The 13,955-nt window shown below is 37.9% G+C and overlaps 1 protein-coding gene across 13 annotated transcripts in view; it reads right to left on the reverse strand.

Annotated features, from left to right (window-relative positions):
* The window catches only part of UTRN (utrophin), a 533,664-nt gene that overhangs the window by 247,292 nt on the left and 272,417 nt on the right, over positions 1–13,955 (reverse strand). The window lies entirely within an intron of this gene.

Here is a 13,955-nt window from a genome sequence, read left to right on the forward strand (position 1 = left end):
CTCCCTTGCTAATGCTGAAAGAGCTCATGGAGTTCCCACTAGGCACAGTGGGTTAAGGATCCTGCATTGCTGCAGCTGTGGCATAGGTCACAGATGAGGCTTGGATCCAAGCCTTGGCCCAAGAACTTTCACATGCTGTGGGTATGGCCAACAAAGGGAAGGGGGGAAAAAACCCACTAATGGTGAAAAATCTCAGAAAAGAGGGTAATGACTCCAAAGGAATATTACTCAGCCATAAAAAAGAATGAAATAATCCCATTTGCAGCAACATGAATGGACCTAGAAATTATCATACTAAGTGAAGTTAGACAGTGAAAGACAAACATCATATAATATCGCTTATATGTGGAATCTTAAAAAAAAAAAAAGGATACAAATGAACTTATTTGCAGAACAGAAATAGACTCAGAGACTTTGAAAAACTTATGGTTACCAAAGGGGACAGGTTGGGGTGGGGGAATGGCCTGGAGGTATGGGATTGGCATATGCACAATGAGGTATATGATTGGCTAATGGGGACCAGCTGTATAGCATAGAGAACTCTATCCAATATTCTGTGATAATTTTTGTGGAAAAAGAATCTAAAAGAGAATGGGTATGTGTATAGGTATGACTAAATCACTTCATTGTACAGCAGAAATTATGACAACCTTGTGAATCAACTATACATCAACAAAACTTAAATTTTGAGGGGTTTTATTTGTTTGGTTTATTTTGTCTTTTTTTAAAATTTTTTTGCTTTTTAGGGCCACACACATAGCATATGGAAGGCTAGGGGTTGAAATGAAGCTAGAGCTGCTGGCCTACACCACAGCCACAGCAATGCAGGATCCAAGTGGCATCTGTGACCTACACTACAGCTCACAGAAATGCTGGATCCTTAACCCACTGAGCAGGGCCAGGGTTAGAACCAGCAATCTCATGGATACTAGTTGTGTTTGTTACCACTGAGCCCCAGAGGAACCTCCTTTTTTTCTTTTCTTTTTTTTTTTTTTTTTAAAGCTAATGGTGAAAGGTCTCAGAAAAAAAGTCCAATGACTCCCAATTGGCTCAAATGAGTGCTGTCTTTATCATTCTAACTGCTATGATTCTTGTTTTAACTTCACAAAATTAATAAAGAATAGACTCTGACAAAACAAGAAAATAATAAAAAAGAAGACAAAAGCAAACAAATAAACTAACAAAAAAAATCTCCATGAGATCCTAGGAGGAAAGTACAGAAAATCCCCAGGTTAATGGTTGTGCAGCCTAAAAAACTGTCTCTAGGAGAGATGCCTACAAGAAAACATTAGAAGTCATAGACTATTTAATGTGACTGACTTTGTAGGAAATTGTACTTTCAGGCCATTGGGAAATTTAAGAAGGATGGGCAACAGGTGCAAAGGAAACTAGGCATATAGAAACAAGGCAATTATTAATTTTAGGTGAAATAGAGAAGCAGCAAAATTATAATAAACTTCACTGTTTCCTGTTAATGGTGTTTAGACAGGCACAATAATGTCAACACTGAATATCTGCTTACCTAAAAAATTCAGTGATAAGATGGTACAGTTACTGTGGAAAACAATATGGCAGTTGCTCAAAACATTAAAAATAGAATTAACGTATGACCTAGCAAAGGAGAGAAGAAAGTTGCCCCTAGAGAGAGATTGTGGTGACTAGAGAGTCACTGCATTCTGTTATAAATCTTTTAGAACTTCAAATATTTTTGTAATCATATGTGTGCATGTCTTTAATTTTTAATATTTAGAAATTACCTACTAGAATTTGGGTGGTTGGCGGTGATGGTCTTTTTGTCTTCCACTTAGCCCTGCCCATAGTTTTAATTACTAAAACAGCAACTGAAAAAATATTAAGAATAGCCAAATAAACGCTGTACCCCAAAGGTACTAGAATTAAAGGAGTACACACATGACATTAACTGACCATGAATAAATGATTCTAATTTGAAGAACACTCATACAAAGTTTACTAATTATAAAATTTAGTAAAGTAGATTATCTTTAGCACTCATAAAATTTAGTGAAGTCAAATACTTTCATTTCATATAATCAGTATCCCTTATTCTTTTTTAAATTACTCAATGAATGTTATTACAGTTATAGTTGTACAGCAATCATCACAACCAAATTGTATAGCATTTCTATCCCAAACCCCCATATCATCCCCCAACCCCCCAACCTGTCTCATTTGGAAACCATAAGTTTTTCAAAGTCTGTGACTTAGTATCTGTTCTGCAAAGAAGTAATTGTGTCCTTATTTGAGATTCCACATGAAAGTGACAACATTTGATGTTGGTGTCTCATTGTCTGATTGACTTCACTTGGTGTTTCAAACCTATGTTACCTCATCACATGGCATCCCACAATTTCACTTAGGGTGCCTATCTGCACCCCAACATGATTGCTGTAACAACCCATCGCCACAAACGTAGTGGCTTAATGCAACATGAATGTGTTCTCTCCCATTCTTTAGGTTATTTTTTGATGGGGGGGTGTCACTGGACTAAAATCAAGTTGTCAGCAGGCAGGGCTGCGTTCCTTTGAGCAGGCTCTAAGGGTGAATTTACATCCCTGACTTCTCCACCCACATTTCTTGGCTCATGGCCCCTTCTTCTATCTTCAAAGCCAACATAACTGGTTGAATCCTCAGGTCACATCTCTCTGAACACCCTTCTCTTTCCTTCCTCCAATTTTAAGGACACATGTGGTGGAACTGGGTCCACTCAGATGATCCAAGATAGTCTCCCCATCTTCGGGAATATTCTTCTGTCTTATATCTCCAATTATGACTGAAAGTGACTGTTTTCTTACATGTTTGGCTTCGGAATCATCAGTGAACCTGGTAACTTCAGAGCCTACACACAAGAGCAATTCAACAAGTATTAATTGAATAAACTAATACAAAAGCAGGAATAACACTTCCCTTCCAGCAATGTTTTAAGAAGATGAAGTGTACCCACAGAAAAGTATCAAAACACAGTAAGCACCCAATCAATAATGTTTTCTCTAACCTTACATATGAATTTGGTGAAATATTGGGAAATGTATTTTATTTATAGCATGCAAATGTGCAATTTAATAATAAATGTCCTGGGGAATTCTTTTAATTCATAAATATCTGGTGTCATATTTTTTTCTCATGATCATAATCTTCCACTAAAAATAATGAACATATTGAAAACTAAACCCTATTTACAGTAGTCTAAACTGTCTTCATATTATTATAATAAACATACGTTTTAAAATATAATCACATTATATATATATATTAATATATAGTCATTTTTGAAATTGATGATTTCATATGAAATTTTCAATAGAATATGGCTCAAACCTATCAGTTCTCCATACCACTCATTTTACTATTTTTTGGTTTTTAGAGTATGGTATACTGGACACTTTCAGACACAAGAATTTTTTATTTATTTTCAAAGAGTTTCACATCATTTATCATAATACCACATGGCAAAAAACAAACACTAAAATTAAAGGCTCAGAAGTATGAACACACACACTTTATGACACATGCTAATAAATTACCTTCCATGCTATTTGTACACTGCTTTCAGAAGAAAATCACCTAATTTTACTACCTCTGCCATTTACTAGCTATATGCCTTGGGGTAAACCACTTCAAATCTACATTTTTTTTTTCCTATCCTTAAAGTAAGGAGCCTGGACTATCTGAGTGAGGTGCCCATGTCAGAATCTCTAGGGGTCCTTTTAAAACTACATAATCCATCACAGAGCTTATTAAACCTACTGGAGAGTTCCCCCATTCTCAACCCCTCCCTAGCTTGGCATTCCTCTTCATTGAGAAGCACTGCATGTAAATGAAATGTGACTGCGGGGAATAGATAGATGAGTGGAGCATAGACAGCAAAGAGGTTAGGAAGTGTTAACGTGGGAGATTCACTCTTAAGATCACATCCAGCACTGCACTTACATTAGTCTATGGTTCGCAATGCAAACTTTCTGTCTGGCCATCCTGGTTGCTCCACCTCAAGAAAGATCAGAACAGAGCTGGAGGAAGTTCTGAGAAATGTAAATGAGAGACTACAGCAGAAGGAGCACTACCACAGAAAGAGAAATGGTTTTAAGTTGAGGGAATCATGGCTACCAGACAAAGGCAGAGAAGATTTTTTTTTTTTAATCTTTTTTTTAAATCTTTTTAAACCCACAAATCATAAAGAATAAAGATGGGCTGAAAACCTAAAAGATAAAATATTTGAAGTTTAGAAGGATAATTTTAGCAGAAATAAAAAGTTCTACTTCAAATAGAAGTAACAGACTATAGAGTTCTTTAGTCCAAGAAATGGTGCAGACTGAATGTATAAATAACTTCTCATAAAAGACTTAAGGAATGTGTCGGTGACAAATTTCTAATAGTTTATATTAAAGGAAACCGGGATTTTTAAAATGTAAACTCAGCTTTTAAAGAGATTTCTGTTAAAAGCAACTATGATTTGCTACAGAATAGCTTATAGTCATTTTGCAGCATTACAAAACATGGACACCCACATAACTGACTTTTAAAAATGTGGTTTTAAATGTTAAATAATACCTGATTTTTAAGCTGCAAGATATAACATTGTTTAATCAAATGTGCATATGCTTATAATTGGTCAAAAGCGTGTCTGAAGGCAAAAAGATATCTTTTTGTTTTAGACTTCAATGGAAAAGAGTGACTTTGTAAACACACAGATATGTGTTGCTAAATTTTGATACATTTTAAAGGTGACCTTTACAGTTACTTGAGATTTAAATATATTTATCTCTTCTAGAGTGGAAAACAGTAGCATAAGTAGTTTGAGTGACATGTAGAAAACTTACAATGAAGCAATTCTTAAGCTTTCCAATGAGTACCTTCAGGAGGTAATTTATCCTTTGGTTTATAAAATACCATTTCACAAGAAATACAGTAAAGCACACTTTGAGGAAATGCAGTGGATTTAATGAAGACTTAGTCACTGCAGATACCCCTAACCTTTTATGGTATTTTGTGACCAGTCTTTATTACATAGAGATTGGGTCATCATCAAGCACTTAAAAATTCACTCCACAGGACTCAAGGAGACTGTTCTAAGCTGCCAAAGCCACACCACTTGGGAAGCTTAAGAGAGGTACCTCCAACCCTGCTGCATAAATATGCAAGACACAGAGCTATTCCCATGTGAGGCTTTATCTCACCACATCCTAATCCCCTAGTCACTAACAAATATTCAGTCTTCATTAGCCAACCAACTGGAGCATGACCCCAACACCTCTCTGCACCTTCCCCAATCTACCACCAAAACCCTCTTCCACTAAGCCTGGAAACCTATTCTACAATTAGCCTCCCCTTCAGATGACTTCCTTCACATTGTCTTGAATCAAACTGGTTTCCCCAGGGCCTTCAATTTGCCAACTTTTAATAAAGTTTTTTCTTCTCTCAGACCCTATATACCTCGGAAGAGGAGATGGAATAAGAGTCCTCCTCCTTCCCATTGCTACTTTCAAGCCATTGTTCTCTCGTCTTCCAAGCAAAATCCTACTCCTTCAAAGCTAAAGATTTTTTTCCATTATATTCATATACTGACCCTGAGGAGGTCCATGGTAACTGCATATAAGTTGCTCACCACCTCAACAGGTTATTGGAGTCTGAAAAATCACTTCAATATCTGCTTGCCAAGCCACAGGCTGTAGTGAGGGACCATACCACCACCACCCCTTGCCCTGGCTAAATGGCCATGTTAGACATCATTATGGACTAGAAGCACTCCAAGCTCCACTCCCTTACAAACACCTTCCTCTCCCCTGCTCCCTCTCTGTCTTTCATCTGCATTCTTTCTACTCGTCTCCAAGTAGATATACATGGCTAAAGAACACGACAACAGAGCTCTCTTCCCTTTACATTTATTATCGTAAATCGCAAAGAGATACTCATCACTGCCCAGCAGTAAAGCACTAAATCTCTCTGTCCCACCCATCTATCTTCTGATTTACAACTGACCCTCTCTCTTCAAACATCTCTCGGTCCCACCCGCATCCTCAATGAGAGCATGCCTCATGGATCATAAAGCAAGCAGAAGTCTTCGCACAGGGCATCTTTCATCTTCCCACCACCAAGGCTCCAGCCCACATGCTCCATACTCATCTTCTCGTTGTCCTTTCTATCACAGTGAAAAAAGCATCCCAGCTCTTATCAAACTTGGTTCTACAGATCTCACCTTCTCATCAATAAAAGGACTTCTTTTCTCTGCCTTTGTCCCCTCAGTCTTGAATCATTACTCTTCTGGATCATTTCCACAAGCATATGCACATGCTTTATTTACCATGTTCCATTTTAAAGGACAGTCGTCCACCTCTCTCTACCCTTCATCACCTTCCAGGTACTACCCAACCGCTCTACCCCTCTTCACAAACAAAGTCTCTAATGATCTTCCCATAAATTGCTTCTACTTTCTCACCTTCATCTCATTCTCTAGCTGCTACTCCATCACTCCCTTGAAACTGTTCTTTTCAAAATCATCAAATTTCCAAGATGTGGAATTCCACAAATGGTGTTGTGTCACCTTTTGGGATTTCTCAACTTAATTAAACAGAATGGATCGTTCCTTCTTAGAAATATTTCCTCGCTCCATTTCCTCTTAAAGATATTCTCTTCCCTACACTGCTAAGCACCTGAATTCTCTTTCTATTTCATTGGAAGATTTTTCTGAGTCTTTTCTGTCCTCTTCATTACCAAGACCTTAACTCCATTCATTAACTCTAGATTCTATGGACTCAATCAAACACCCTCTTCTCCATCTTTATTCTTTCCTAGTGAGTTCACTCAATTCCACAGATTTGATCTCCAGTGTAAATGCTTAGAATACCCAGATTCCTCGCTGAGGTCTAGAATGTTTGAGTTCCAGATTCACACATCCAATTATCTATTTAACCTATACATTTAAATACCTAATAGACATCTCAAATGAACATGTCAAAATCCAGTTCTTAATGTTTTTCTCCCCAACACTCCCACAGGCTTTCCCAGTGAATGGTACTACCACTCATCTTTTCACAAAGTGCCGTCTTAGATTGTTTCTACTCCCCCAAATCATATCTCTAATCCATCAAACATCTTTTCTACTTCCAAAGTATATCTCAAAGCCATCATCTCTCGCTGTCATTGCTGAAACACAATATCCCAGGGTCCCCACCAACTCTCACCTGGACCACAACAGTCCCTTCCTTATTGGTCTTTCTAATTTTTCTCTTATATCCCTAAACCCTATTTTTCTCTATATAAGAGAGATTAATATCATAAATTAGTGTCACTCCCCTGCTTACTGACTCCAGTAGCTTTCCAATGCACCTATAACATCCAAACCCTTACTCCATGTGCTATAAAATTCAGCATGATCTTTGCCTCTGCCTCCCTCTTCTACACCTTAAGCCTCCTAATTCATTATATTTCCACCACATTCTATGCTGTTTCCTGTCTCATGACTTTTACATTTGCTGTTCCCTCTAGAATTTTTTTTCAGATGGTTCCTCTTAACCTGAATCAGCTCAAATGCTACTTTCTATATTAGCCAAGCTAAATAACTCCCTCTCGTGTAGCAACTCCTTAATTTCCTTTGCCTCCAAAATAATCATCTATAATTATGTATTATTTTCTTTATACTACCTGGCTTTTCCTATGAAAGGTAAACTTCCCAGGGGCTTAAGCACAGGGCATTGTTTATAGTTAAATCTTAGGGGCTGATTACAGAACTTGACAAGGAGAAAGCTAAATAAATAATCATTCAATTAACTAATTAATGCGGAAAAAAACCAAATGAAAGCAGAAACAAAGGCTACAGGCACTAGTCCTTTAGTTTGTTATGGAGTTAAACGCGCTAAGAAAATATCTGCATGCTTGAGCTTGATGTTTGCAAAATGAAAACATTAGCATTGTTAGGCATATACCACAAAGACATTGTTAGTATTTTTTTCCCAAAGTCAATAAAATAGTAACTGAAATGCTAAAATGATACAACAGAAGAGGAAAATAAAGAGGAGTATAATTTTTACACTTTTCCTCTTTATCAGCTTCCTCCCTAGTTCAGAAGGGAAATTTTTAAATGAAATGCTACCAATGAGAATAAAAAAATAAAAATAAAAAAGGTTGAAAAATAAAGGTCACTTAAGTGACATTAAGTCAGAAAGACAAATATCATATGATAAAACATATACGTAGAATCTAAAATACGGCCCAAATGATCCTATCTATAATACGGAAACAGATCACGGACATGGAGAGCAGACTTGTGGTTGCCAAGGGGAAGGGGAGAGGGATTGGGATGGATGGGGAGTTTGGGGTTGGTAGATGCAGGCTATTACACTTAGAATGGATAAGCAATGAGGTCCTACTGCACAGCACAGGGAACTATGTCCAGTCTCTTAGGTTAGACCATGATGGAAGAGAGTATGAAAAAAAAATGTATATATATGCATGACTGGGTCACTTTGCTGTACAGCAGAAACTGAAGTAAATCAACTATACTTTAATAAAGAAAAAAAAATATATATAAAGGTTACTTTCAGGGAAGGAAGCAAGATTAAGAGAGGATAAATCAAGTTGACTGAACCAAATCTCTGAACCTCATACTAGTGTACAAGCTCAAAGGATAAGGCTACCATTACTTTTCACTTAAGTTGAAGAATTTGGGAGTGACTGCTGCTACAATATTCACTTTAAGAATGCAGAGGTTAAGCCTGTTTAATATCAGGCCACAGGACACAACCCCACTGTGAGTATCTCCACTAATGATAGTTAAATGAAATTGACCAAATTGAACCATAGATAAACGCTAAAGAAGAACATTCATTTTTCTTAATCAGGTAAGACAATAAACAATCACTACTGAAGAAGTAAAACAGAAATGATGAAAGTTTCAAAATTTACAATAAAAATAATTGAAAAAGCAACGCAAGATAAGTTAAAGTTCTGGAATGTAATCAGTTTTCAGAATAGTCAAGGGCTTCACAAACTCAGTCTTTGGTATACATCCTATTTATATAGTCCCTTGTAAACTAGGTGCATTTCACATGTCCAGCAAGCCATTATTAATTAGTTAATGAACAATAATTAGAAAGACAGTGTCATTTCCAAAGAAGAGAGTAAAGTTCGCTGGCTAGAGAAATCTGTATGTGTGGCTCTCACATGAAATTAATTTTTTAAAATACTATACCTTTCCTTTCCAGGATGGTTAGACTTCTGCTTAGGCAGAAAACACTTAAATGCAATGTAAATTCGGCAACTATGATTTTACTAACTGCCATGATCTGAATGTGTCTGTCCTCCAGATTCCTATGTTGAGTCTTCATGCCCAATGCAAAGGTATTAGAAGGCTGGTCAGCCTTTGGGAGATGATTAAGTCATGAGCATGGAACTTTCATGAGCGAGACTAATGTCCTTATAAAAGAGGCCTGAGAGAGCACTCTTACCTCTTCTGCCAAATGAGGAAGAGGGTCCCCACCTGACTGTGCCGGCACCCTGATCTCAGACTTCCAGTCTTCAGAAATATGAAAAGTACATTCCGTAGTTTACAAGCTACTCAACCTGCAGTGTTTCGTCATAGCAGCTTGAACAGACAAAGACACTAACCAAGAAAATAGCATTTCCTAAAAGTTGCATCTGGTAGTAAACATTTAGACGATACCGCATTCAATAAATCAGATGACCAACTATTTTATGCTTTTTTTTTCTTTTTCGGCCACACCTGTGGCAGATGGAAGTCCTGGGACAGGGATTACATCCAAGCTGTGCAACCTACGCCACAACCGGGGCAACACCAGACTCTAACACACTGTGCTGGGCTGGGGATTCAATCCCCGCCTCAGCAGCAAACCGAGCCACCAGAGAGACAACGCCAGATCCTTAACCCACTGCACCACCCCGGGAACCCCTTAACTATTTTATCATGAATGTAAGTAGAGATTATTCAAAATGACTACAAACAACTGACAAGGACGCAAGCTTTGGCTAACTTTGTCACAGACAGTTCAGTAAAACAGACTGAAGGGCAATGGATTTATAAGAAAGACAGAATAAGACAGAGCAGATGATGATCATTTCAGGTACATATTATGTATGAGGAACTTTTATACCTCAATTTTGATCCTCACAATAATCTTACCCATTAGCTATGTTCTCTACTTTACAACCAAGGAATTGAGACTCAGTGAGTTGAAACAACTTGGTCAAGGTTCACATAGACGGCAAGAGAAAAAGCTGGGATGTTAGTCAAAGATTGCCAGTTGCCGTAGCCAGTGTGCTTTCTGTTCTGCCTGCATAAACCGAGAAATTCCTTAAAGTACAAGGCGAAAGATGGCTTCCGGGGGATAAAGGCAAAGAGAAAAATACACAGTAACTAATGATCTATATTTTTTTAATAACATAAAGTTATACTGTCTCATTTCCTTCAAAATATTTCAGCATAAATATGTGTGTGTGTGTGCATGTGTGTGTGTACATACACATATACATGAATATATGCACTCCAGGGTTAAAATAACATATTTCAGACCTAAATGAGGCATCTACAAACTCCAAAAGTTACTACAAGCACTTTCTTCAACTATTAATATCTCCAAGTGCATTACAAAATTTGTTAACTGGCATTAGAAGATGCGAGAAAAAATTTTTCACTAGTAAAAAGAGTAGTGGTCAAGATATGTCAATTTGTTTAAAATGTTAGAGACAGACCTGTTGTTTACAGAATCCCAAAATATTGGGAACCGGTTGTTTAAGGATTATGAATTTTTTGTACATTAGAAATCTATTATTATGAATGTATCTAAATGACATATTACCCCCACCTATGGTCTGAGGTGGCAAACACAATATTCCTGCAGCTAGGAACAAGGCTATTCACAACTAAGCAGGATAAATAAAGACTATAATAAATAGCTTCATGTCAATTCAAAGCTTCCTGTTATTAGAACATACTGGATTTTGGCATTATAGATAAGGGATTCTGGGCCTGTAACTGAATGGCCAAATTACTTAGTCCAATCGCAATTCAGACAAAACATTTCCTTTGAAAGCTGATATTAAGCTTCACACATTAGGCTGCAATAATAGTGTTCCATGCACAATATAATAACCCTTCACCTCTCCAGAATTTGGCTGACAATGATGTATATTCAGAATATGGCCGGGAGAAAAGAGAAGAGCCATTGGATAAGGCCTCCAAGGTGCCAACACAGCAGGCACCATAGCCACATATTGGAGGGGGTTACATTTACTCACAGCAGAGGCCCCCATTTATCATTAATCAGATCTGCTTTCTAAACTCAACACAGATAAGAAACAGTCAGTGGAATCACAGAGATCCCAGAAGTGGGTACACAGAGCCATCATCAGCAATAGCAGAAGTTCTGATGGCAAAGAAGAAAAACAAAACTATCTTTTTTTTTTCTTTTTTTGTCTTTTTGCCATTTCTTGGGCCACTCTCGCGGCATATAGAGGTTCCCAGGTTAGGGGTCTAATCAGAGCTGTAGCCCCCAGCCTCATGGTTCCTAGTTGGATTCATTAACCACTGTGCCAGGACGGGAACTCCCAAAACAAAACTATCTTTTAAAGATAAGAGCCTGACTGCACAGTCAGAAAGGCTTGGATTTCCATCTCTGCTCTGCTCCCAATGAGCTGTGTGATCCTGGGTGTTCCTGAACTTCTCTCTGCTTCAGTTTATTCACTGACGTAGTGCTGATGAAAATGCCACCTGTCTCCTATGGTTGTTGTGAGAATTAAAGAAAATAATGCAAGTGAAGAGCTTAGCCCAGACCCTGACAAGGAAGAGATGCCCAATAAAATTTATATGCTAAAAACAAAGCACAAAAATCTCACAAAGCACAGCAGGCTGAATAAATTTACTACCAATTCTTTAGAGTATGGAGAGTGTTGTCATAATTTAGCAGAGAAAAATACTGTCCTGGCTCTGCAATGTGACTTTGAACATGTCATTTAACTTCTGTGAGCCTGAGAGCATTAGAGTAAGTCAGGCATTCCCAGTGGAGAGGTGAAGGGTTCTTTGGTGGGGCTGGGTGTGAGAGGGGAGTGGAAAAAATTCACTGGTTTTATGCATAAAGCATAACTATAAAGTATAGAAACTGGTACAGTATACCCACTGTATTAAAATATCCTGGGGTCAGGGATCTAAAAAAGGCTACTTAGAAGGTTGATAATGTAAAAAAGATTGAGAAACACTGGTTTAAACAAACTGTAGGGCCACCTACAACCCTTACAGTTGATTGATTATATCTTCATAACAATAATGCCAAGAATTCAAAAAATGTTTAATATAGGTTCACATACTTTGTTTAGGAAGGGAAGACCTACGTATTCTTAAAAGATCTCCAATTAAACAGCTAAAAATTGGAGTTCCCGTCGTGGCGCAGTGGTTAACGAATCCTACTAGGAACCATGAGGTTGTAGGTTCGGTCCCTGCCCTTGCTCAGTGGGTTAACGATCTGGCGTTGCTGTGAGCTGTGGTGTAGGTTGCAGACGCAGCTCGGATCCTGCGTTGCTGTGGCTCTGGCGTAGGCCAGTGGCTACAGCTCTGATTCGACCCCTAGCTTGGGAACCTCCATATGCCGCGGGAGCGGCCCAAGAAATAGCAAAAAGACAAAACAAAACAAAACAAAACAAAAAAAGAACAGCTAAAAATTGGTTATCACTGTATTTAAAAGAGAAAATCCTGGCAATATGTAGAAACCCTAGGTATCACTCATGACAGGATTTTGTGAGCTACAATTTTGTTTTATCTTCTCTGCTTTATAGATATTAATATACCTAAATCATGCCTAAATATTAACATGTTTACTTATTTCTCAAAAAAAAAAGGCAGAAAGAAAATAGAATAAAGACAACGACTTGTAACTGCCATAAAATTAGAACACCATGATCGTCTTAGCTATGATAAATGAAAGCTCACCTTGGAATATAATTCATTTTTAATTGCCTCTTCCATCTAATCTAACTACTGCTGTAGGCTGTCTTGAAATATTTACAAAGTGAAAGCAGAAAAAGAACTGGCGTTACTAAATAAAGCAGGCCACACATTCCTAAGTGATCAATTTTTATGATATTATTTACAATAAAACTAAGTCGTAATTCTTATCTATGGAATCTCTGGAAACATAAAGTATGCTAAGGACGATCTCGGTGTCAAGGCTGGGTTTTTTTAATTGAGATATAACGGACATATAACATTGTATTTGTTCCAGGTGTACAACCCAATGATTTGATGTAGGTATATACTGCAAAATGATTGGCACGGTAGTTAGCATCCATCACCTCACATGGCTACACATTTTTTTTTACGATGAGAATTAAGGTCTATTTAGCGACTTTCAAACACACAAACACAAATAACACAGTATCGTTAACTATAGTCACCATGTTGTATGTCGCATTCCCAGAATTTATCTTGTAACTAGAAGTTTGTACTCTAAAGGGGTATTCCCCCCATCCTTTTTTTCTTTTTCGGGCCACACCTGCAGCATGTGGAAGTTCCTAGTCCAAGGGTCAGGTCAGAGCTGCAGCTACCAGCTTATACCACAGCCACAGCAACACTGGGTCCAAGCCACACCTGGGATCTACACCACAGCTTCCACCAACACCGAATCCTTAACCCACTGAGCAAGGCCAGGGACCGAACTCACATCCTCACGAACACTATGCCCAGTTCTTAACCTGCTGAGCCACAAAAGGAACTCCCTCTAAAGATGTTTTTAATTCTTCCTCTTCCCTGCCTTAGTTTTGGGATCCTTACTCTATCCAACAGAAAAAGAGTTGCACTAAAATGCTAGAAAGGTCAGTATTGTAACTATATTCTGCTCTAACCACTTTGAAGTTTTGTATTTGCTACCCTTGTCTTTATTTTCTCCAGAATCTAGGAATAGGCAATAAGATATTCTCGTTCACGTCCTGCTCATAAT

Source organism: Sus scrofa, chromosome 1 (genome assembly GCF_000003025.6).
Source record: "Sus scrofa isolate TJ Tabasco breed Duroc chromosome 1, Sscrofa11.1, whole genome shotgun sequence".
Lineage (NCBI taxonomy): Eukaryota > Metazoa > Chordata > Mammalia > Artiodactyla > Suidae > Sus > Sus scrofa.